This window comes from Zingiber officinale, chromosome 2B, assembly GCF_018446385.1.
Source record: "Zingiber officinale cultivar Zhangliang chromosome 2B, Zo_v1.1, whole genome shotgun sequence".
NCBI lineage: Eukaryota > Viridiplantae > Streptophyta > Magnoliopsida > Zingiberales > Zingiberaceae > Zingiber > Zingiber officinale.
In genome coordinates, this window is record NC_055989.1 from 47,260,919 (window position 1) to 47,283,254 (window position 22,336).

Here is a 22,336-nt window from a genome sequence, read left to right on the forward strand (position 1 = left end):
TATAACAAATTATGCAGAGAGATGTGAGTGATGTAGATGGGATTTATCCCTCCTATATTACGGGAGAGACATCGGTATTCTTGATAGAGTGAGACCACGAAGTGCATGGCCATGCCCAAATGAGTTAATATGGGATATTGAGATCATTTGATTTAGTGAGTCTACTTGGAGTTCAAGATTTAGATTGGTCAGAGGATGACACGGTCTATGCCTCACATTGATCAATCTAGATGTCTAGGATAGAAGGACACTCGTCATATATTGTGAGGAGTCACAATTAGTAGTCATAAGATGATGTCGGATCTCGATATTCTTGTAACTTGGGTAGTAATGATGTGTTGCTAGATATCGCTCATTACTTATGCTCCTAAATGGGTTTAGGGCATTGCCAACGTTACAAGAACCTATAGGGGCACACACTTAGGACAATTAGATGGAGATTAGGTTCATATGATGAACCAAGAGGATTAGATTCATTTGATGAATCAAATTGGATTAAGAGTAATCCTAATTGAGCTAACTTGAGTTCGACTCAAGTTGATTCATGTGTTCAATGAGTCTAATTTAGATTTTTGACTCATTGAATCAATTTAATTAAATGAATTAGATTCATTATATTAAGTTGGCTTGAATCAAATGGTTGGATTCGATCAACCATGGAAGAGATTTGGTCAAGTTTGACTTGATTTGAGAGGAAGATTAAAAGTCAAGTTTGACTTGACTTTATGCCACCTCATTGGTGAGTTGGCATTGATGTGGACCAATGATGTTACTCCACATCATCATGGGTGCCACCTCATGGAAGTTACAAAGTCATTCTCTTTAATGGCTTCATATTAATTGCAATTAATGCAATTAATTTGGGAGTCTCACAAGGGAGAGTGGCCGGCCACTTTTGGTTTGAATGAGAATTCATTTTTTTTCATTCAAGTGTGTATCTTCTTCCTTCTTCCTCTCAAGCTCTCCCTCTCCTCCTCAACTTGGCCGAACCATACATAGGTGCTAGCACACTTTTTGTGTGGTTTTCCTACACGTTCGTGGATATTAGAGGGGTATCTATCTTGATACTCTCGAGATCCGGCGTTTTGGACGAGCGGGAATTTTGCGAGGGCACGCTTCAAAGGTAAAAGCTCTCAACACATAGATCTAGGAGTAGATCTAAAGTTTTTGAAACTCGTACTTGTATTTCATTCGGTTTTTTTTCTTGCACGGATCTACGACTTTGGGTGATTCGGGGTTTCCACGACGCGAAAAGCGGTTTTCGCGGCCCGAAAAACCCAACAGTGGTATCAGAGCCACGTGCAAGGCTTGTACGAGTTTAATTTTTGGTTTTATGAAAACTAAACCTTCTGTGATTTTCTTTAAAAATTTAGTTTTTATGTTTTTATGGGTAATTTTTCCGTAGAAGCGAAGCACAAGTATCTCGGCACTTGTAGGCTTCGGCTACCGGGAAGTTTTTTTCTTAAACGGCTTCGTTTTGCCCCAAATCCGTTTGGGACAGTGGGCTTGGGTGCCATTAGATCGGAAAGGAGCAACTCACGATGATTAGATCATGGGTAGGGGTACTGCCCCTAACCCCGCAAGGGGATTTGCTCCGCGATTGCACCCGAAATCGCTAAAAACGAACCTGCCGGGAAGATTTTTCTGAAACGGCAATGTCTCGACCCAAATCATTTTGGGACAGCGAGTTTGGGCGCTGTTGGATCGCAAAGGAACCCTCGCGATGGTTAGATCGCGGGTAGGGGCGCTGCCCCTAGCCCCGCAAGGGGATCCGTTCCGCGATTGCGCCCGAAACCGCTAAACGGGACCGCCGAAAAATTTTACTCGTAAAAATTGTAAAAAATTAATTTTAAAATTATAGAAAATTATGAAAATATATAATTTTGAATTATATATTAATTTTGTGATAGTCATGGCCCAAAAACCCAATATGATTGGATTGTGTTGTAATTCATAATATGGTCTGCGTGCCATTATGTGTTTGCGCGTGTTGTATGTTTTTATTTTTCCGCGACCTGCGCGTCGTGCCTTTCTCATATATTCTGGTTGTAAATTAGATTTAGACTCGAATGTAACTCGAGTTTCAAATTGTAATGTACAAATTGGAGCGGTGGAGGGTCCACACGAGACGGAGTTCCGAGGCGGGCATGAGCAACACAAGGTGGTCAAAGGGAGGAGCTTGGAGAAGTTGTTGACCCTAGGTTTACCATTCGATCTTCTCATTGGCTTGAGAAGATCGTAGTAGGGCCATGACTAAATCACAAATAGATTAATTAATTAATTGTTATGTATCTGATGCATGTTTAATAATTAATTAATTAATTAGTGCCTTACGATTAGATTAGATCTAAGTCGTGCACATGATGCACCCTTGCGATTAGATTAGATCTAAGTCGTGCACAAGATGCATCCTTTTCGATTAGATTAGATCTCGATCGAACCAACTCTAAATGCCTAACCGTGCCGTGATACCTATCACTACCTCGATCACATGTATTGTTGAATCTGCCAAAGCAGAGCAATACATATTATCTTGGTAGGGTACGGAGGGACAATCTTGGTCCCGCCTATCAACGCATGGGTGAATACAAACTCAATTAGATTGAGTATTCCTAGTTGCTCGTTTAGATCGAGTCAACTATAGGCATTCTTCCAACGGTTGGAAAAGATAGGTCAAAATCACATCTATATTAACTCTCGGGCGTATTAGCCAAAGCTAACTCGAGTTTTAATATAAATGCGGATATTGATTTTATAAACAAGAGTTGCATAGAGATGTAATTGGTAATTGTTACCTACCGATCATACTAAGCCTTGGGCGTATTAGCCAAAGCTAACTCAAGGGTTAGTATGATGTGGATCTTGTCCCACAAGAATTATAGAATTCAGTGGGAGCATCATTTAATTAAAGGCCTAATTAAATGATTTTAAAAGAATATGATATTTATTTCTGCAAATTTTCTGTTGTAGATAACCATGACGTCGAATATGAACTCTTTCTCCCTGCGTTCTATCCTTAAGAAGGACAAGCTCAACGGAGCAAATTTCCTGGATTGGTACAGGAACCTGAGAATAGTTCTCACTCAGGAACGTAAACTGTACGTTCTGGAGAAGCCCATTCCGGAGGCTCCTCCTACCACTGCCACGCGAGCTGACCGGGATGCTTACAAGAAGCATCAAGATGACGCATTAGATGTATCCTGTCTAATGCTCGCAACCATGAACTCTGAGCTTCAGAAGCAACATGAGTTGATGTGTGCTTACGATATGGTTGAACATCTTCGTCAACTATATCAAGGACAAGCAGGGCATTGGAAGAGGAACTTCACAGGATACCTGGAAGATCTTAACAAGAAGAGAAATAAGATTTCTACTTCAGGTATAAATGTTATAGAAGTCCATCTCTCTATTTCTTTGTCGTGGGTATTAGATACCGGATGTGCTTCGCACATTTGTACTAATGTACAAGCATTGAGAAATAGCAAAGCATTGACAAAGGGCGAGATAGACCTACGAGTAGGCAATGGAGCACGGGTTGCTGCTGTTGCTGTAGGGACTTATTTTCTATCTCTGCCCTCTGGGCTTATACTAGAGTTAGACGATTGTTGTTATGTGCCTGCATTAACTAAGAACATTATATCAGTTTCTTGTTTGGACAAGAAAGGATTCTCGTTTATAATAAAGAACAAATGTTGTTCTGTCTATTTAAACGATATGTTCTATTGTAGTGCACCTCTGATGAACGGACTCTATATTCTAGACATTGAGAGCTCTATCTATAACGTTAGTACCAAGAGGTTCAAATCGAACGATATGAACCACACCTATCTCTGGCACTGTCGCTTAAGTCATATAAATGACAAGCGCTTATCCCAGCTCCATAAGGATGGTTTGTTGGACTCATTTGATTTTGAATCATATGAGATATGCGAGTCATGCCTACGAGGCAAGATGACCAAGACTCCCTTTAGTGGGCACAGCGAGAGAGCGACTAATTTGTTAGGACTCATACATAGTGATGTATGTGGCCCTTTCAATGTCGCTGCTAGAGGCGGTTATAGGTACTTCATCACATTTACTGATGACTTCAGTAGATATGGTTATGTGTACTTGATGACACATAAATCTGAATCCTTTGAAAAGTTTAAAGAATTCAAGAATGAAGTACAGAACCAGCTTGGCAAGAGTATTAAGATACTTCGATCAGATCGAGGTGGTGAATATTTAAGCCATGAGTTTCGTGACTACTTAGCTGAGTGTGAGATTTTATCTCAACTCACTCCTCCTGGAACACTACAGTGGAATGGTGTATCCGAAAGGAGGAATCGTACCTTATTAGATATGGTACGATCTATGATGAGTCACATAGATCTTCCGACATATCTATGGGGATATGCTCTAGACACGGCAGCTTTCATTCTCAACCGAGTTCCATCCAAGGCCGTGATAAAGACACCATATAGGATATGGACTGCGAGAGATGTCCAGGTGTCTTTCATGAGGATTTGGGGCTGTGAGGCTTACGTACGACGTCAAGTCTCAGACAAATTAGGACCCAAATCCGACAAGTGCTATTTCATCGGATATCCAAAGGAAACTAAGGGATATTACTTCTACATTCCAAGTCAGCACAAGGTAGTTGTGGCAAAGACTGGGGTCTCTCTAGAAAGGGACTTTGTTTCTAGAAAGACTAGTGGGAGCGCGTTCGATCTTGAAGAAGTTCAAGATGCGAACAATAGCACTGATGCCTCGATGGAAATTGAACGGGAACCACAAAGTGTTGTGGATGATGTTGTTCCACAAGGAGTTGAGGAACAACAACCGGTTCAAGTAGACATACCTCTTCGCAGGTCTGATAGGGTACGTCGTCAGCCTGAGAGATACTCATTTCTCTTGTCTGACCATGATGACGTTATGCTCATAGAGGATGAGCCTACCACCTATCAGGAAGCTGTGATGAGACCAGATTCTGAGAAATGGCTAGAGGCCATGAGATCCGAAATGGAATCCATGTACACCAACCAAGTATGGACTTTGGTTGATCCACCTGAAGGGGTAAAACCCATTGGGTGTAAGTGGGTCTTTAAGAGAAAGACTGACATGGATGGACTTATCTATAAGGGTCGCTTGGTAGCTAAAAGTTTCAAGCAGATTCATGGTATTGACTATGATGAAACCTTTTCTCCAGTAGCGAAGTTTAAGTCCATTCAGATCATGCTTGCTATTGCAGCCTACCATGACTATGAGATATGGCAGATGGATGTCAAAACCGTGTTTCTGAATGGAAACCTGCTCGAGGATGTGTACATGACACAACCTGAGGGTTTTGTAGATCCACAGCATACTAGCAGAGTATGCAAGCTGCATAGGTCCATTTATGGACTAAAGCAAGCTTCTCGGAGCTGGAATCTTCGATTCGATGATGCAATCAAATAGTTTGGTTTCATCAAGAACGAAGATGAGCCTTGTGTCTTCAAGAAGGTTGTAGGGGATATAGTTGTCTTCCTCATATTGTATGTGGATGACATACTACTCATTGGGAAGGACATCCCTATGCTTCAGTCTGTCAAGACCTGCCTAGGGAGTTGCTTCTCAATGAAGGACTTAAGTGAAGCATCCCGCATTCTAGGGATACAGATCTATAGAGATAGATCTAAGAGATTGCGTGGCCTAAGTCAGAGTACATATATTGACAAGGTACTGCTTCGGTTTTCCATGCAGAACTCCAAGAAGGGATTTCTGCCGATGTCACATGGTGTGAGTCTTTCGAAGACTCAAGGTCCCTCTTCTAGAGAGGAGAGAGACCGCATGGATCAGATCCCTTATGCCCCAGCCATAGGATCGATCATGTACGCCATGTTATGTACCCGACCTGATGTCTCGTATGCTTTGAGCATGACGAGCAGATACCAGTCAGATCCAGGTGAAAGTCACTGGATAGCGGTCAAGAATATTCTTAAGTACTTAAGAAGGACTAAAGAATATTTCTTAATATATGGAGGCAATGATGAGCTAGATGTAAAGGGTTACGGTGATGCTAGCTTCCAGACCAACCAGGATGACTATAGATCGCAGTCGGGGTTCGTATTTTGCATTAATGGTGGTGCTGTCAGCTGGAAGAGTTGGAAGCAGGATACAGTAGCTGATTCTACAATAGAAGCCGAGTATATTGCTGCATCAGAGGCAGCAAAGGAGGCAGTTTGGATCCGCAAGTTCATCACTGAACTTGGGTGGTTCCTAGCATCGCTGATCCAGTTGAGCTCTATTGTGACAACAATGGAGCTATATCACAGGCGAAGGAACCTCGCTCACACCAGCGGACCAAGCACATACTACGGCGCTTCCATCTCATTCGAGAGATTATCGATAGAGGAGATGTGAAGATTTGCATAGTACCTACAGAGGCTAACATCACAGATCCCTTGACCAAGACTTTGGCAAAGAGAAAGCATGATGGTCACACTAGGTCATTAGGCCTTAGAGCCTATACTGATTGGCACTAGTGCTAGTAGGAGATTGTTAGTTAGAGCCCTAGAGCCAATCATTTGATGATTGTATGGACTCATTGTATCATATTCTTGTATATTAATAAAGGCATTTGGATTTTGGTTATTATACTTACTTGTATTGGTGCTAAATAAACTAAGTATAATAATGTCCTTGAGTAGATGGTTCTCACCTATATCAATCGGTTAGTTGAACCGATAGTGAGATGATATAGGGAACACTACTCTTAATCATTCCTAGTCGAGTATTAACATTCAGGGACAATGTTAATGCAATAAGACTAGCATGTAGGTCAACTCGATGACTTGATCTCACAAGTCATGGATATAGAGATATCAAGTTGACACATGGGTATACATTAGAAAATGTATACTGAATGACCCGCCATGAGAAAGTATCATGGATCGTTATATGAGTGGCATATACTTTCTCATGTGGCTATTAGTATGACTACTTGTCCTTAGACCTGAAGTCATCATAGATCCCTACATAAGGAGTTATGTACTTTGGTTTTGTCAAACGTCACCCGTAACTGGGTGGACTATAAAGGCGATTCCTGGGTATATAACAAATTATGCAGAGGGATGTGAGTGATGTAGATGGGATCTATCCCTCCTATATGACAGGAGAGACATCGGTATTCTTGATTGAGTGAGACCACGTAGTGCATGGCCATGCCCAAATGAGTCAATATGGGATATTGAGCTCATTTGATTTAGTGAGTCTACTTGGAGTTCAAGATTTAGATTGGTCAGAGGATGACACGGTCTATGCCTCACATTGATCAATCTAGATGTCTAGGATAGAAGTACACTCGTCATATATTGTGAGGAGTCACAATTAGTAGTCACAAGGTGATGTTGGATCTCGATATTCTTGTAACTTGGGTAGTAATGATGTTTTGCTAGATACTGCTCATTACTTATGCTCCTAAATGAGTTTAGGGCATTGCCAACGTTACAAGAACCTATAGGGTCACACACTTAGGACAATTAGATGGAGATTAGGTTCATATGATGAACCAAGAGGATTAGATTCATTTGATGAATCAAATTGGAGTAAGAGTAATCCTAATTGAGCTAACTTGAGTTCGACTCAAGTTGATTCATGTGTTCAATGAGTCTAATTTAGATTTTGACTCATTGAATAAATTTAATTAAATGAATTAGAATCATTATATTAAGTTGGCTTGAATCAAATGGTTGGATTCGATCAACCATGGAAGAGATTTGGTCAAGTTTGACTTGATTTGAGAGGAAGATTAAAAGTCAAGTTTGACTTGACTTTATGCCACCTCATTGGTGAGTTGGCATTGATGTGGACCAATGATGTTACTCCACATCATCATGGGTGTCACCTCATGGAAGTTACAAAGTCATTCTCTTTAATGGCTTCATATTAATTGCAATTAATGCAATTAATTTTGGAGTTTCACAAGGGAGAGTGGCCGACCACTTTTGGTTTGAATGAGAATTCATTTTTTTCATTCAAGTGTGTATCTTCTTCCTTCTTCCTCTCAAGCTCTCCCTCTCCTCCTCAACTTGGCCGAACCATACATAGGTGCTAGCACACCTTTTGTGTGGTTTTCTCCACCTATGTGTTCGTGTGGATACTTCTAGAGGGGTATCTATCTTGATACTCTCGAGATCCGGCGTTTTGGACGAGCGAGAATTTTGCGAGGGCACGCTTCAAAGGTAAAAGCTCTCAACACATAGATCTAGGAGTAGATCTAAAGTTTTTGAAACTCGTACTTGTATTTCATTCGGTTTTTTTTCTTGCACGGATCTACGGCTTTGGGTGATTCGGGGTTTTCGCGACGCGAAAAGTGGTTTTCGCGGCCCGAAAAACCCAACAAAATCTACTCGAGGATGTGTACATAACACAACCGGAGGGTTTTGTAGATCCAGAGCATGCAAGAAAGGTTTGTAAGTTGCAAAGATCCATTTATGGATTGAAGTAAGCTTCTAGAAGCTGGAATCTTCAATTCGATGATGTAATCAAAATGTTTGGTATCATTAAGAATGAAGATGAACCTTGTGTCTACAAGAAGGTTAGTGGGAGCACAGTCATCTTTCTCATATTGTATGTAGATGACATACTACTCATTGGAAATGATATCTCTACTCTTCAGTCAGTGAAGACTTGGCTTGGGAATTGTTTTTCAATGAAAGACTTGGGTGAAGCAGTCTATATTTTAGGTCTTATGATCTATAGAGATAGATATAAAAGATTGCTTAGCCTAAGCTAGAGTACGTACATTGACAAGGTGCTTAAACGTTTTGCTATGGAGAATTCCAAGAAGGGATTCCTGCCTATGTCACATGGTGTGAGTCTTTCGAAGACTCAATGTCCTTCGCATGGATCAGATTCCTTATGCATCTGCTATAGGGTCTATTATGTATGTCATGCTTTGTACTCGCCCAGATGTCTCGTATGCGTTAAGCATGACGAGCAGATACCAGTTAGATCCAGGTGAAGGTCACTAGATAGCAGTCAAGAATATTCTTAAGTACTTGAGAAGGACTCAAGATTATTTCTTGATATTTGGAGGTGATTAAGAGCTTGCTGTAAAGGGTTACAGCTGTTGCTATAAAGGGTTACAATGGTGCAAGCTTCCAAATTGACAAGGACGATTCTAGATCATAGTTAGGGCATGTATTGTACTTAAATGGTGGTCTTAGGTATTGGATACTACAACGATTTGAGGGATCATCGATATATGAGATATGACGATATGCAGAGTCCTGACCGATGCTAACATTGCGGATCCTTTGACCAAGGCTTTGGCACAGGGAAAGCATGATAGTCACACTAGGTCAATGGGTATTCGATACCTCAGTGATTGGCACTAGTGCTAGTGTGATATTGTTAGTATTTGCCCTAGTACCAATTATGAGATAATTGTAAAGGGCACATTTTGTATCATATATCACTATTAATAAAAGGCAAAGGTTTTTGTTATTATATTTATTTCAGTTCAGTACCAATTGAATAAGTATAATAATGTCCTTGGGTGGTAGGTTCTTATCTACAGTATATCAATTAGTTGAATTGATAGTGAGATATTGTAGAGAACACTACTCTTAACTATTCCTAGTCGAGCATTAATATACAAGGATAATATTAATGCATTAAGACTAGCATGTAGGTCAACGGATGATTTGATCTCACAAGTCATGGATATGAGATATCAGGTTGACATATGAGTATATATTAGAGAATATATGCTGAATGACCCGCCATGAGAATGATTCATGGATCGTCGTATGAGTGTCATAACATTCTCATGTGACTATTGGTATGAATAATCCTTAGTCCTGAAGTCATTACGATTCCCTACATAAGGAGTTGTATACTTTGGTATCGTCAAACGTCACCCGTAACAGGGTGGACTATAAAGTCAGTCACTGGGTATGCAATAAATTATGCGGAGGGATGTGAGTGATGTAGATGGAATCTATCCCTTCCATATGATGAAAGCGATATCTTTGGGCCCCTTGATTAGTAGGACACAAGAAAGCATGACCATACGTAAATGAGTCAATATGAGATATTGAGCTTATTTGATAAGTGTGTCTACTTGAAGATCAAGAAACACAAAGACTGATAAGAGGATGACACGGTCTATGCCTCATTGATCAATCTAGATATCAAGGATAGAGAGACCAAGTCATACATGATGATAGTCATGGATAGGTTAGGTCGGATCTCGACTTTCTCGTCACTTGGGTTGCAATGATGCCTTGCTAGATGCCACTCATTGTTTATGTATCGCAAATGTTGATTTGGGTACATTGCCAACGTTACGAGAGCCTATAGGGTCACTCACAAAGAACAAGTTGATATGGAGATAGGTACATGTGATGAATCATTGGATTAAGTATAATCCAAATTTGACTCATTTAGTTAGACTCAAAGGGATCCAACTGTTGGATTGAGTTGAATTGCATGAGAATCAATGGTTAGACTTATTGGGTGAACTTGAGTTCACAAAGGATGTTGAATGGTCAAAATTCAACCATTGGATTAAATGGTTGATTTTGAGCCATTAGATTAGAAGATGAAAGGGTAGAGACTCTTGGTATGCCATGGGATGGTTATATAAATCATTTTGGAAGTGATTTTCATTAGATGTGAATGTGAAGAGACCATTGCCATTCTTCTTCTTCCTTCTTCCTCCTCTTGGCCGAAATCACCATTATGGTTGCTAGCACAACCTTGTGATTTCTTCTCCATCTTGTTTTGTTTGTGAGACAAGCAAAGACAAGGCTTGTTCGTGTGGATACCGTAGAGGTGCAGACGCTTGAACGCGTTGAGATTTGCATCTAAAGAAAGGATGTTGTCGGGATTGCGGAGGGCACGCAACAAAGGTATAATACTATCATGTAGCTTAGTATAGATTATGAATAGAAAATGTTTCTTCCCTTCACATGGATCTACTGGATAAGAGGATCTAGTAATTTTTCCGCTACATTTCCACGTCTTTGGCGCGCTAGATCCCAACACATGCATGAGAGAGTCTCTCCTCATGTATTTGTTCACAACATTAATGTTTGTGAATCGATATAAAACACACTAATATGCCTTGAAACTCTCTGTATAAAACTATTCGCAATGGAGTCTCTTTCTTCTCCACCTCTTTTTCATTCACAAATATCCAACAATCCTCCTCATGAATGGAAATAAGGTATATAATAGCATTCAATAATTAAGTCTATTATTGGGCATATAGGTTTTACCCTTTAAACTTTCCCTGGTTAAAATTTGATTGTTTATTGGCTGACAACAGGCACGATTTCCTTGAACTATTCTACAATCTTTTATAAGCATTGACATATCTCACTCAGGACTCTCCCTGATGCAACTCAATTCTTATTAGTGTGTTCGTTATTGGTCATGAACACACCTAGTTCTATAAGAAGTTCTAAGAATTATGCTTCCAATTCTCTTTGTAGAGACTCCACTTCTTTTTCAAATTTGTTATCTCTTAAGGTTATTCAATATTACTCCACTGAATCATTAAAAGTTGTATGCTTAACCTTAATCCTTTCATTAGTAGTTCCCCCACTTAGTCAGTATAGTTAAGATGTCCCATTGAATCTAGTTGTTGGGATCTATAGTTTGCATAGGTTGGACCGAGCACGGTAACAGTAGCAACACATTCCATGCCTCCTCTCAAGCAGAAGAACCCCTGAGCCTCTCAGAATAAATGCCTCTCATTCCAATCATTGTCGGTCCACCAACACCACAACGATCCCTATTAAAGAAGAGCTATTCATGAACTATGTATGGCACTCCAACATTAGTATAGACATCTGGCCCATGAGGGATGGGTCGAGAGTGCCTATCCCTATTACCAGTAGCACTGGCTCTAGTATTCAGTCCTCTGGAGAGTCTCTCTTCATTAACAGCATCATCGACGAGGAAGAGAGAGCTAGCCTCCCATCCTTCAGCATCCATCTCCTTGCTCAGATCCATAGACGCCTGAATCCCATACATACACTAGCAATGACTAGATCCTTGCCTGAAACAGAGCTTCCCTATGCAGCACCCTTTCCCCTCCAACAGCAATGGCTGGCGACCAAGAGAATTTAGGGCTCGCGTGGCCTGAAGACCCCTTTTCTTGCTCTAAATAGGTTGTCAGGTTTCGGATAATGACCCGAAACCCTACCTCTTGAATCCATAGCAACTGGTTTTGTTGTTTGAGGGGAGGGGGAAATTTGAATTTTAAAATTTGAATTCATGGCTCATGGGTCGCCATTCTCTACAATCCATCCAGGCTCCTCATCAGCTAGCATAGCCCACCATAGCCACCTAGGCCGCACCTCATCTAATGCTGGTTCCGCTAGTCCCAGCTCTGACGAACCCATAAGTGTAGTCACAAAACCAGAGTTCTTCATTCACTGCTTGAACACCGCAATAGCATCATCACAAAATTTGCCTCCTCTCTCGCCAATAAACACCACAGCAGACCCCTTATTGTCACTCATTCCAATCATTGCAGGCCCCAACACCACAATGGTCCCAACCGGAGAGTGCTCTTCATCACCTATGCTGAACATCCTTGCTAACTGAAGGAGATCCTCGCCCATGAAATAGTTATGGCCATGCCAGTCGCAGCATAGACCTCACCATCACTAGATCTGTGATTCCATTTTGGGGAAGAGCTTTTCATTCAGACCATTCCGCACCCATAGCAACAACATCTTCAGCAGTAACATAATAGAGTTGGTCAGAGTCTTTGCTCAACCAAGGCAGCCCAGACTTCATTGTGAAGCTGGGAAACTTCACCAGAGTCCGCCTCTCTCCTTTCTCGGCAAGGTTGTGCTCCCACAACCTCTTCAGCTCCTCCATCATTGCCGACAAGGTTTTCTCGATTTTTCAATAGATGTTAACTTGTATCTATCGAAAAGTACTATATCTGAAAGTACTTTTAATCATTTTATTTACTACTTAGACTAAGTCTAGTCGTGTCAACGCAGTATCACCCTTGGTGAATTTCTCAAAAATCTTTTTCACATAATAAAATTAATTAAGAATAAATTTTTTCCTTTTCTAAGAATTTTTATTTTTATAATTATATCAGCTAGGCTGATGTCTTTTATATCAAATTTTTAGTTCAACATATTTTTAGTGTATTTGATTATCTTATCATTATTCCTAATGATAAGTATATCATCTATATATAGACACAAGATGACGTAGTCATTCTCTATGAGTTTCATGTAGACACATTTATTACATTCATTAATTTTAAATCTATATTTCTTCATGACATTATCAAATTATTTATGTCATTACTTTGGGGCTTGTTTCTAGCCATATAACAACTTCATCAATCTATAAACCTTATTTTTTTTATCCTGGCATAGAAAACTCTTTAAGTTGTTTCATGTAGATTTCCCTTTCTAAATTCTTATTTACAAAGTTTATCTTTATATCCATCTGATGTATTTTTTAGATTTCATAAAATGGTGATACGTAACAATACTTTAATGAAAGTTATTCTTGATACTAGAAAATATGTATCAAAGTAATTAAGGTATTGTCATTATCGGTAATCTTTAATTAGTAATCTGACCTTGTACTTATAAATTGTGCCATCTGATTTCATTTTCTTCTTGGAGATCCACTTGCAATCTAGTAATTTACTTCTTGAAGGAAGATCCAAAAATTCTCAAGTGTAATTTTGTAAGACAGTCTATCTCAAATGCAATTACTTGTTTCTATTGAGTTAAAAAGGCTTACTACTTCTGAGTAACTTTAGGACTCACTTTCCAACATAAAAGTGATACAATATGTTGCGTAAGATTTTTTTACCCAAGCTCTTCTACTTCGTCCGAGCTCAACCTCAATGGTTCATCATCTTCTTCCTCTTCTTGTATTTAATATGCCCATTTTGAAGAACTTGTTTTATCTCAAGTCATATATGGAAACACATGCTCAAAGAATTTAGAATTTCTTGATTATATTATCAAATGTCTTGAGTATATCTGGTATTTGTGATTCATACACAAAAAAAAAAACAATACACATTGCTATTATGCGTATAGTCAATAAATATACAATCAATAATTTTTAGTTCTATCTTAATCCTTTTCAGATTATACATCAAAACATAGGCACGACACCCCACATTTGTAAATATTTGTTGGATGATTGTCTTTCATTCCATAATTCATAAGAGCTCTTATCTATTTTCTTTTGGAGTATCTTATTTAAAAGATAATTAGTTGTTAACACTTCTTTCTCCACATGTACTATGGTAGTCCAAAGCTCAATAGAAGAGCATTGATCATCTCTTTTACAGTGCAATTCTTTTGCTTAACAATTTCATTTTGTTGAAGAGTATAAAGAGCTATTACTTCATGTCTAATCCTATAAAGCACATAACTCAGCTAACGTTGATACATATTCATCACTTCGGTTACTTTAAACCACCTTAATCTTTTTATTAAGTTAGTTTTTAATCTCATTCTTATAAAGAATAAATTTCTCTATAACTTCATCCTTATTTTTGAGAATATACACATCATAGTATTTTGTGTTATCATTTAGAAAAGTGATAAAGTACTTATTCTCACCAAATGTCGGCATACCTTTTAGGTCACACACATCGGTGTGAATTAGGCCGAGTGGTTTGTTGCTTCTTTCAACATATTGAAATGATGACCTCTTCGTTTTTACTCCAACACAAATCTCACACTTATGTTTTGGGTCAAGATGGAATTTGGGTATACTTTGTATGTTAACCCATCTATGCAACACATTGTAGTTAATATATCCTAGTCTATCATGCCACAAACACAAAGACATAAGCATATGAACAGAAGAGTTTTCAATTTTATTAACTTTAGGCTTAATAGTCATCCACTGAGATTGAATAGTCTATCAGTTACATAACTCTTCCTTAAAATTACTTATTTTTTATGGAGCTAGGAGTACAATATTGAACCCAAAGTTTTAATGTATGACTAAGGTTAAAACTAAGTTTGTTGAGATCTAACAAGTTAGTGTCAAGTGTACAGAAGCAGGTTACTTGGTAGTGATGAAGTCCTAGTTGAAAACTAGTCAATAAGTCCTAGTAAAGCTAGACAACTAAGTCTTAGTTGGGAACCAGGCAATGACTAAATCATGGTGGATTTAGGTAATTGAAGTCTTGATTGGGAATTAGGTAGTACCTAAGTCTTTATTGAGAACCAAGTAAGAAAGTCCTAGTTGGGAACTAGGTGGATCAAAGTCCAAATGGAGTCAGCTAGGAGCTAAAAGCTTGGCAGAAAAGTCCAAGTGGAGTTAGCGGGGAGATAAAGGCTTGGTAAATAAGTCCAAGTGGAATAAGCTAGGAATCTAGGTGTGTTAGCTAGGAACTGAATATATAGGCCCAAGATAAATGTGAGTAACTTAAAATATTATATCATACTTATTATATGTAACCATTGTAGGGAAGCGAAGTTCGACGATTCTAGGTGACCAGAGGGATTTCAGATGATTGGCTAGTGATAACTCTCGAGGAGCAAAGTCGGAGATTCTAGGCAACTGTTGCTAAGTCGGAGCTACTGAAGCATACGAGCAACTGAAGCTGCTTCTAGGCAATTGATAGAAGATGTTATCCAGTGATCCGGGCGAGTTGGATCAATATTATGATTGACCCTTCTTTAGGCAATCAGAGGGCCTTAGGTCAACGGAAAACATGGGTGGTGTTATTTATTGTATAGACGTTGCAGCCATGTCAACAGCCACTAGGTGCCGAGGAGCCTCAAGTCTACTAGAGAATGCCACGTCAGTAATAGGCAAAGGCTATATAAAGGGCCTTGAGGTAGAGCTTTTAGATCATCCCTTTCCATATTGTGCTACTGTACTTGTTCTCTCATGCTTTCTATACCGTGACATGCTGCAATCTCGTGCTTCAATTCTGATCGGCAGACCAAGTTGAATCATTCATTTTTCTTGTGTTACCATATGTATTTTATTTGTTCTTGGAAAGTAGAAATTAAGAAATAAGAACCATATTTTATTATTGTTACATGTGTCTATCTCTACATTAATTGGTAAACTGTTGAACAAGTTTTGCATATTTACATTGCTTTGGTGCTTCTGATTAAATCGGTGTTAGGTTAATATTTTAATTATTTTTTGTGCTAATTTGTTAATAGTTATTTCTAAAAATATTAGCTCATAAAATTCATAACGTATTCACCCTCCCCCTCTAGCCTCAAGTTTGATCCTATAATTTTTGGACAAAACAACTCTTTCTAACTAAAAAATAATACTGAAGTCATGCTTGCTTAATAGTGATCCAGATACTAGATTCTGTTGAATCTCTAGAATATACAACAAATTATTCAGAGTGAGCTACTTGCTCGAGATCATCTTCAGCATGACTTTTTCTTGGCCCATTGTATCTGAGGTTGCTGAGTTCCCCATAAATAGCTTGTCCCCATCTTTGATTTCTTCAAAGTTGTGGAGCAACTACTTATTCAACATATTTATTTGGTGTCATCGATATTGATCCACCATTGCCACGGATTTAAACCCACCAAGTTCAGTTCGAAGACCACGGTGTAAAGGTCATCAATTTCTAGTCCCTCGTTCAAGTTGCCCTCCTACTTCTTTTTCGACTTCTACACTGAAAATTTGTGATAGGCTTAGTTATAGTTGAAGCACTTCCTATAGAACTTCTTCTTGCTTACACCTTCTCTGGATGCCATCTTGGAAGACTTGGGATTCTTCCATTTTGAGTTTTGATCATGATCGGCCACGTTGTCTTTTTACAATAGTAAGAGAGAATATGTTTCTCTCTAAACTCTTATTGTCTTTTCCAATGCGTTGTCTAACAATGAGTTCTTCCATTTCATCTTGTTTCACTTATGCTTCAAGTAGTTCTTGAAGTTCTTCCAACTGAGAGCTTCTTAATGATTCCTTTCATCTAGAAGGTTTCACTCAGCACCATGTTTTTTGAGTGAATTTCATGTAGAATTACTTGGAACTCCTAGACTCGGCTAATCATTTTCTTGAAGTCAACTATTTTGAAGTCCAAGAATTGACTCATAATGAATTTCTTGTCCCCCTCATCCTACATCTTGAACTTCCTATTTAGGGATTCTCACAACTCCTAGGTCATTCTCTTCATACTATACATAGCATATAGTGAGTCGATAAGGCTATTGAGGATATAATTTTATTATAAGTACTCTGAATCAGTCTATGCCTCTATTGTAGTGATGGTCTGGATATTAGTAATATCCTCAACATGCTTGAGAGCTTATTCCTTTATCAAGAACTGAGTCAAAGTCAGCGTGGTCAAGTAAAAGAACATCTTCTGCTGTTACCTTTTAAAGTTTAACCCAATGAACTTCTCTCACTTTTTCCCATGATTGATTGAAATATTTATAATTAGGATAGAGGTGACCTCTATGTGATGATTCTGTTGTACCTCAACACTTTCTATGGTCATCTCAAAAGAAAGTTTATTTCTAGTGACAAAGGGGAAATTGTTGAATTGAAAATAAAATTCAAATTCAACTTATATATTTAGTAGCCTGAGAGGATAATCTTAAACTGCTAAGCATGAAAGAATGAGCTGTTTGGATGGTTGTTGAGTCATGTGCGTATTTTATATAGAGTTTTTGATACATTTTTACACATCTTTTGACCTATTTTGCATGCATATGTTTCATGATATAATATCTTTATACTTCACTTTAATACATTTCTATTTCAGGATATTGCTCTTGTGTATTTTTTATGATAGGACATGAAAAGGAGTGAAAATAGAAATTAAAGACTAAGTTCGAAAACTCCTCACATGGGCACAAGTGCCCATGACAGTCGACACGAGCCATGTTTCATTCAGCAATCTTGCCATGGGTGCCTGTGTCATCTAACATGGGCCATGTTCTGATAGGCATACTCAACCAAAGGGCCTGTGCTAGTCGGCACAGACCGTGCTCAAGCAACTTAACTGGCCACAGGCGCTCGTGCCTCCCAACACAACCCATGTCGGGCAATCGCTCCTTGGCCTATATAACCCTATCATGCCTCTTTAACTAGGGATCTCAACCTGGTGCTATCTAAGGGCCCCAAGGAAGCTTCAGGAGGTGATCTAGAACTAATCCAATGCCATCTACGCGAGGAAGGAGGATCTTGAGCATCTTGGAGGAGGATTCATTACATTGAGCCTAAGCTATTTTCTTCTTTCTTTGAATTTCTGAACTTGTTTCAATTTGTAATCAATCTGAACATGTTTTGTGGATGTAAACCCATCTTCATGGGGTAAACTCTTGATTCTATGATTAAGGATTAGCCCTTTATGATGTAAGCACTATTTTGAATGATATATGCATGTCTGATCATTCTATTTCTATGATTTGTTGATTAGTGGTCTAGATATACTATGTAAATGCAATCTCGATGTCAAAAGTATGAGATTCATATCTCACAAGGATTCGGGTATGAACTGAGAGGAGAACCTAATCCTTTGATCCGTAGACAACCGAGACGTGGACAGTCAACAATGAGAGTAGATCGATATGCCATGAGGAACCCTAGGTTGATATAGAGTTTAATGGATTAATCATAATTCATCGTTACATAATAAGAGAGTGGTCATTTAGGGGTTGTGAGATCTCGTGACAAGATCCCCTTAGGAAATAATCTCTAATTTTAACCGTTCTAAAAGTAGGCGATAATTGGAATTGATAAGTCTGTGGAGTTCCAAAAGATTATATCAGATACAAAGGTTTGTCTACCTACATGAATCACCATTGAGAATAGGAATTTAAACAAAGGTCAAGTGTTTACTAACAATGTGGTGAAACTAAAATTCTAGAATTACTTTCATTGACTACCTTCTGCTGCTTTTCTTTTGCCTTTCTACTTCCTTCTTAACCTAGCATTCTCTCCCTTTTACTCTTTTCTCTTCACCATTTCTCATTTTCAACACTCTACATCCATGAGTCTCTGTGGATTCGATCTTTTATTACTTAACAACACAACCATGCACTTACAGTTTGCACATATTAAGTTTTTGGCATTATTGCCAAAGACTGGTTTTGATTGATATTAGCTAAAATTTATATTGGTTTGATTAGACTATTTCTTTTTATAGTTTTGTATTTTTTTTCATTTGTTTTTAAGTCTATTTCTCTTCTTTTGAGGAAAATTTGAATTAAATTTGAAATATGTTGGTGATTAAGTGTAAGCTATGAGGGTGATAAATGATACTACACTTCACAAATATTTTTCTGCAACCCTATCTCAGGCCTTAAGATTTTGCATTGTGAGGCCCTTGATTGAAGTTAGTGATTTTGAACTGAATCCAGGACTAATTCTTATCATTCAACAATAGAAATTTGGAGGAACACTTACAAAAGATCCATAGTGGCATTTGAATCATTTTTTAACATGTTGTAACACAATAAAGAGGCATGGGGTTTCTGAAGATGCAATCAGATTAATAGGATTCAATTTCTCTTTAACAAACAAGGCTAGTGATTGGTTATACTCGCTCCTACTAGAAAGTATCAAGATTTAGGGATAGATGGAGAAGTATTTTCTTAATAAATATTTCCATCCACTAAGACAACAAAATTGAGTGGCCAAATCATATATTTCTAACAAACAGAAAGAGAATCATTGTTTGTAGCATGGAAAAGACTAAAAGGGTTACTGGTACAATGTCGTCATCATGGTTTTGAAGAGTGATTCATAATTCATCTATTTTATATGCGGATTTCTAAAACTGCTAGGATTTCATTAGTTTGGCGACAGGAGGTTCTTTAATGAAGAAAAATATGGAGGAAGCCTATTCATCAAATGCCCCTCTCATGGCGGTGAACAAACTATTGAGATTATCGCATGATGTGTAGCTAGCCATGCATAAGGGAACCCCAGAAGAAGATTTGAAGAGAATAAAGCAAAATGTTGAGGTTATGGATCAGAGTGATAATGGGGTGGAGCATTAGTTAGACTACTCAAATCAATATCACCCTATACATGAGAATATGTTAGGCAAGTCAAATCACAAGAAGAGCAAGGCTTTGAAACTTGGGGAAGAATTTCATACCAGGGTAATCTCACATAAAAGAAATTCGTAATTGCCAAGTTATGCAAAATTTTTGAAAGATACGCTATCTTTGAAAGGAAGTTTGAGGAACAAAGTATGTGGCAGTATCTAAAGAATACAACGCTCTAATACAGGATAACCTACCTCCCAAACTAAAAGATCCTGAGAGTTTTTAATACCATGCACTATTGGTGACATCAATATCGATAGAGTTATTTGTGATTTGGGATATAGTGTGAGCCTCATGCCGCATGCATTGTTTAGAATAATTGGACTGAATGAATTGAAACCTAAAATGTCTGCTTATAATTGGTGGATCACTCAATCTACTATCCCTTGGGGATAATAGATGATGTACTTGTAAAGATTGAAGGGTACATGATACTAGCAGATTTTATGATATTGGACATGGAAGAAGACATGCAGATTCTCCTTGTATTAGGGAGACCCTTTCTAGCCACAACTAGGGCCATTATTGATGTTAAGAACCATCAACTCTCATTAATGATAGGTGAAGATAAAATTGAGTTTGATTTATCTAGAGCTATTCGGCTACCTTCTGAAGTGGATACTTGTTGTAGAGTAGAGGATTATATACAGTTGTTCAAGAAAAGATCAATGAGGAATTATATGGAGAATAAGGAGACCTTAACTTATTACATGGCATGGATAGAAATCCAGATCTATTCATGGTGGAAGAGAATCTTGAGAGTTCTGAATCAAGGAACAATGGAGAAACAAAGGCGAAAATCCCTCACGTTGAGCTGAAGTCACTTCCTTCAACCCTTGGATATTAATTTCTAGGACCAGGATCCACTTATCCCATGACCATAAATGCTAATTTTAATAAGATAGAAACTAAGAGGTTATTGGAGTAGCTCAGACTACATAGGAAGGTTCTAGGATACACCATTGAAGATATAAAAGACATAAATCCATCTTATTGAATGCATAGAATTTTGCTTGAAAATAATTTCAAATCTTAAGTAGATCATCAGAGATGGTTGAACCCAAATATGAGAGAAGTGGTTTGAAAAGAGGTATTGAAGTTGTTGGATGCAGAAGTGATCTATCTAATTTCATATAGTGAATGGATAAGTGTAGTTCACGTCGTCCCAAAAAAAGGTGGGATAATAGTGGTTACAATAGAAATGACGAGTTGATTCCGGCTAGAACATTTACAAGGTGGCAAATGTGCATTAATTATAGAAAGTTGAATAAGGAAACTAGAAAAGATCATTTTTCTTTATCCTTTATTGATCAAATGTTAGAATGATTGGCCAAACATTCACATTACTACTATCTAGATGGATATTTGGGATTATATCAAATTCTAATTCACACAAGTGACCAAGAGAAGACTACATTCACTTGCCCATATGGGACATTTACTTATAGAAGGATGTACTTTGGTCTTTGCAATGCTCCAACTAGTTTCTAACAATATATGATGGCTATTTTCTCAAACATCATTGAGGACATAATAGAAGTTTTTATGGATGATTTTTTTTGTATATGGTATCAGTTTTGATTCATATTTGGCAAATCTTTCTAAAGTATTATAGAGATGTGAAGATGTTAACTTTGTCTTGAATTGGGAGAAATGTCATTTTATGTTCAGAGAATGGATAATTTTGGGACACATGATTTTTGAGAGGAGTATTAAGGTCGACAAAGCAAAAGTCGAAGTTATAGAGAAGTTACCTCCCCCAATAAATGTGAAAGGAGTATAGAGTTTCATTGGGCATGCTAGATTTTATCGATGATTTATAAAGGACGTCTCTAAGATTTCTAAGTCGTTGACCAATTTTCTTATGAAAGATGCTGATTTTAATTTTAACCTAGAATATTTTGAGGTCTTTTATAGCATAAAGAAAGCTTTCGCGGTAGCTCCAATAATGCAATCTCTTGATTGGAATCTACCTTTTGAAATTATATGTCATGCTAGTAATTTTATAGGTGAGGCAATGTTGAGACAAAGGAAAGATAAGAAGTTGAATATCATATACTATGCAAGCAAGACACCTGATGATGCACTAGTAAACTATGCCACTACTGAGAAGGAACTATTATTCATAGTATTTACATTTGACAAATTCAGATCATATTTAGTGGGATCCAAGGTGATAGTTGGCACTGACCATGCAACAATTCGATATCTATTAACCAAAAAGGATGCAAAGCCCTTACTCATTTGATGGATATTACTACTTCAAGAGTTGGACTTAGAAATCAAAGATAAAAAGTGGTCTAAAAGTACAATAG

At 38.1% G+C, this 22,336-nt stretch overlaps 1 protein-coding gene and 1 non-coding gene across 2 annotated transcripts in view; both read right to left on the reverse strand.

The window, feature by feature from the left end:
* Positions 1-22,336, reverse strand: part of LOC122045632 (gibberellin 2-beta-dioxygenase 8-like) — a 149,897-nt gene that overhangs the window by 43,585 nt on the left and 83,976 nt on the right. The window lies entirely within an intron of this gene.
* On the reverse strand, positions 19,594-19,700 carry LOC122049976. Its single transcript, XR_006131204.1, has one exon. It is a non-coding gene; the product is annotated as a small nucleolar RNA R71 (small nucleolar RNA).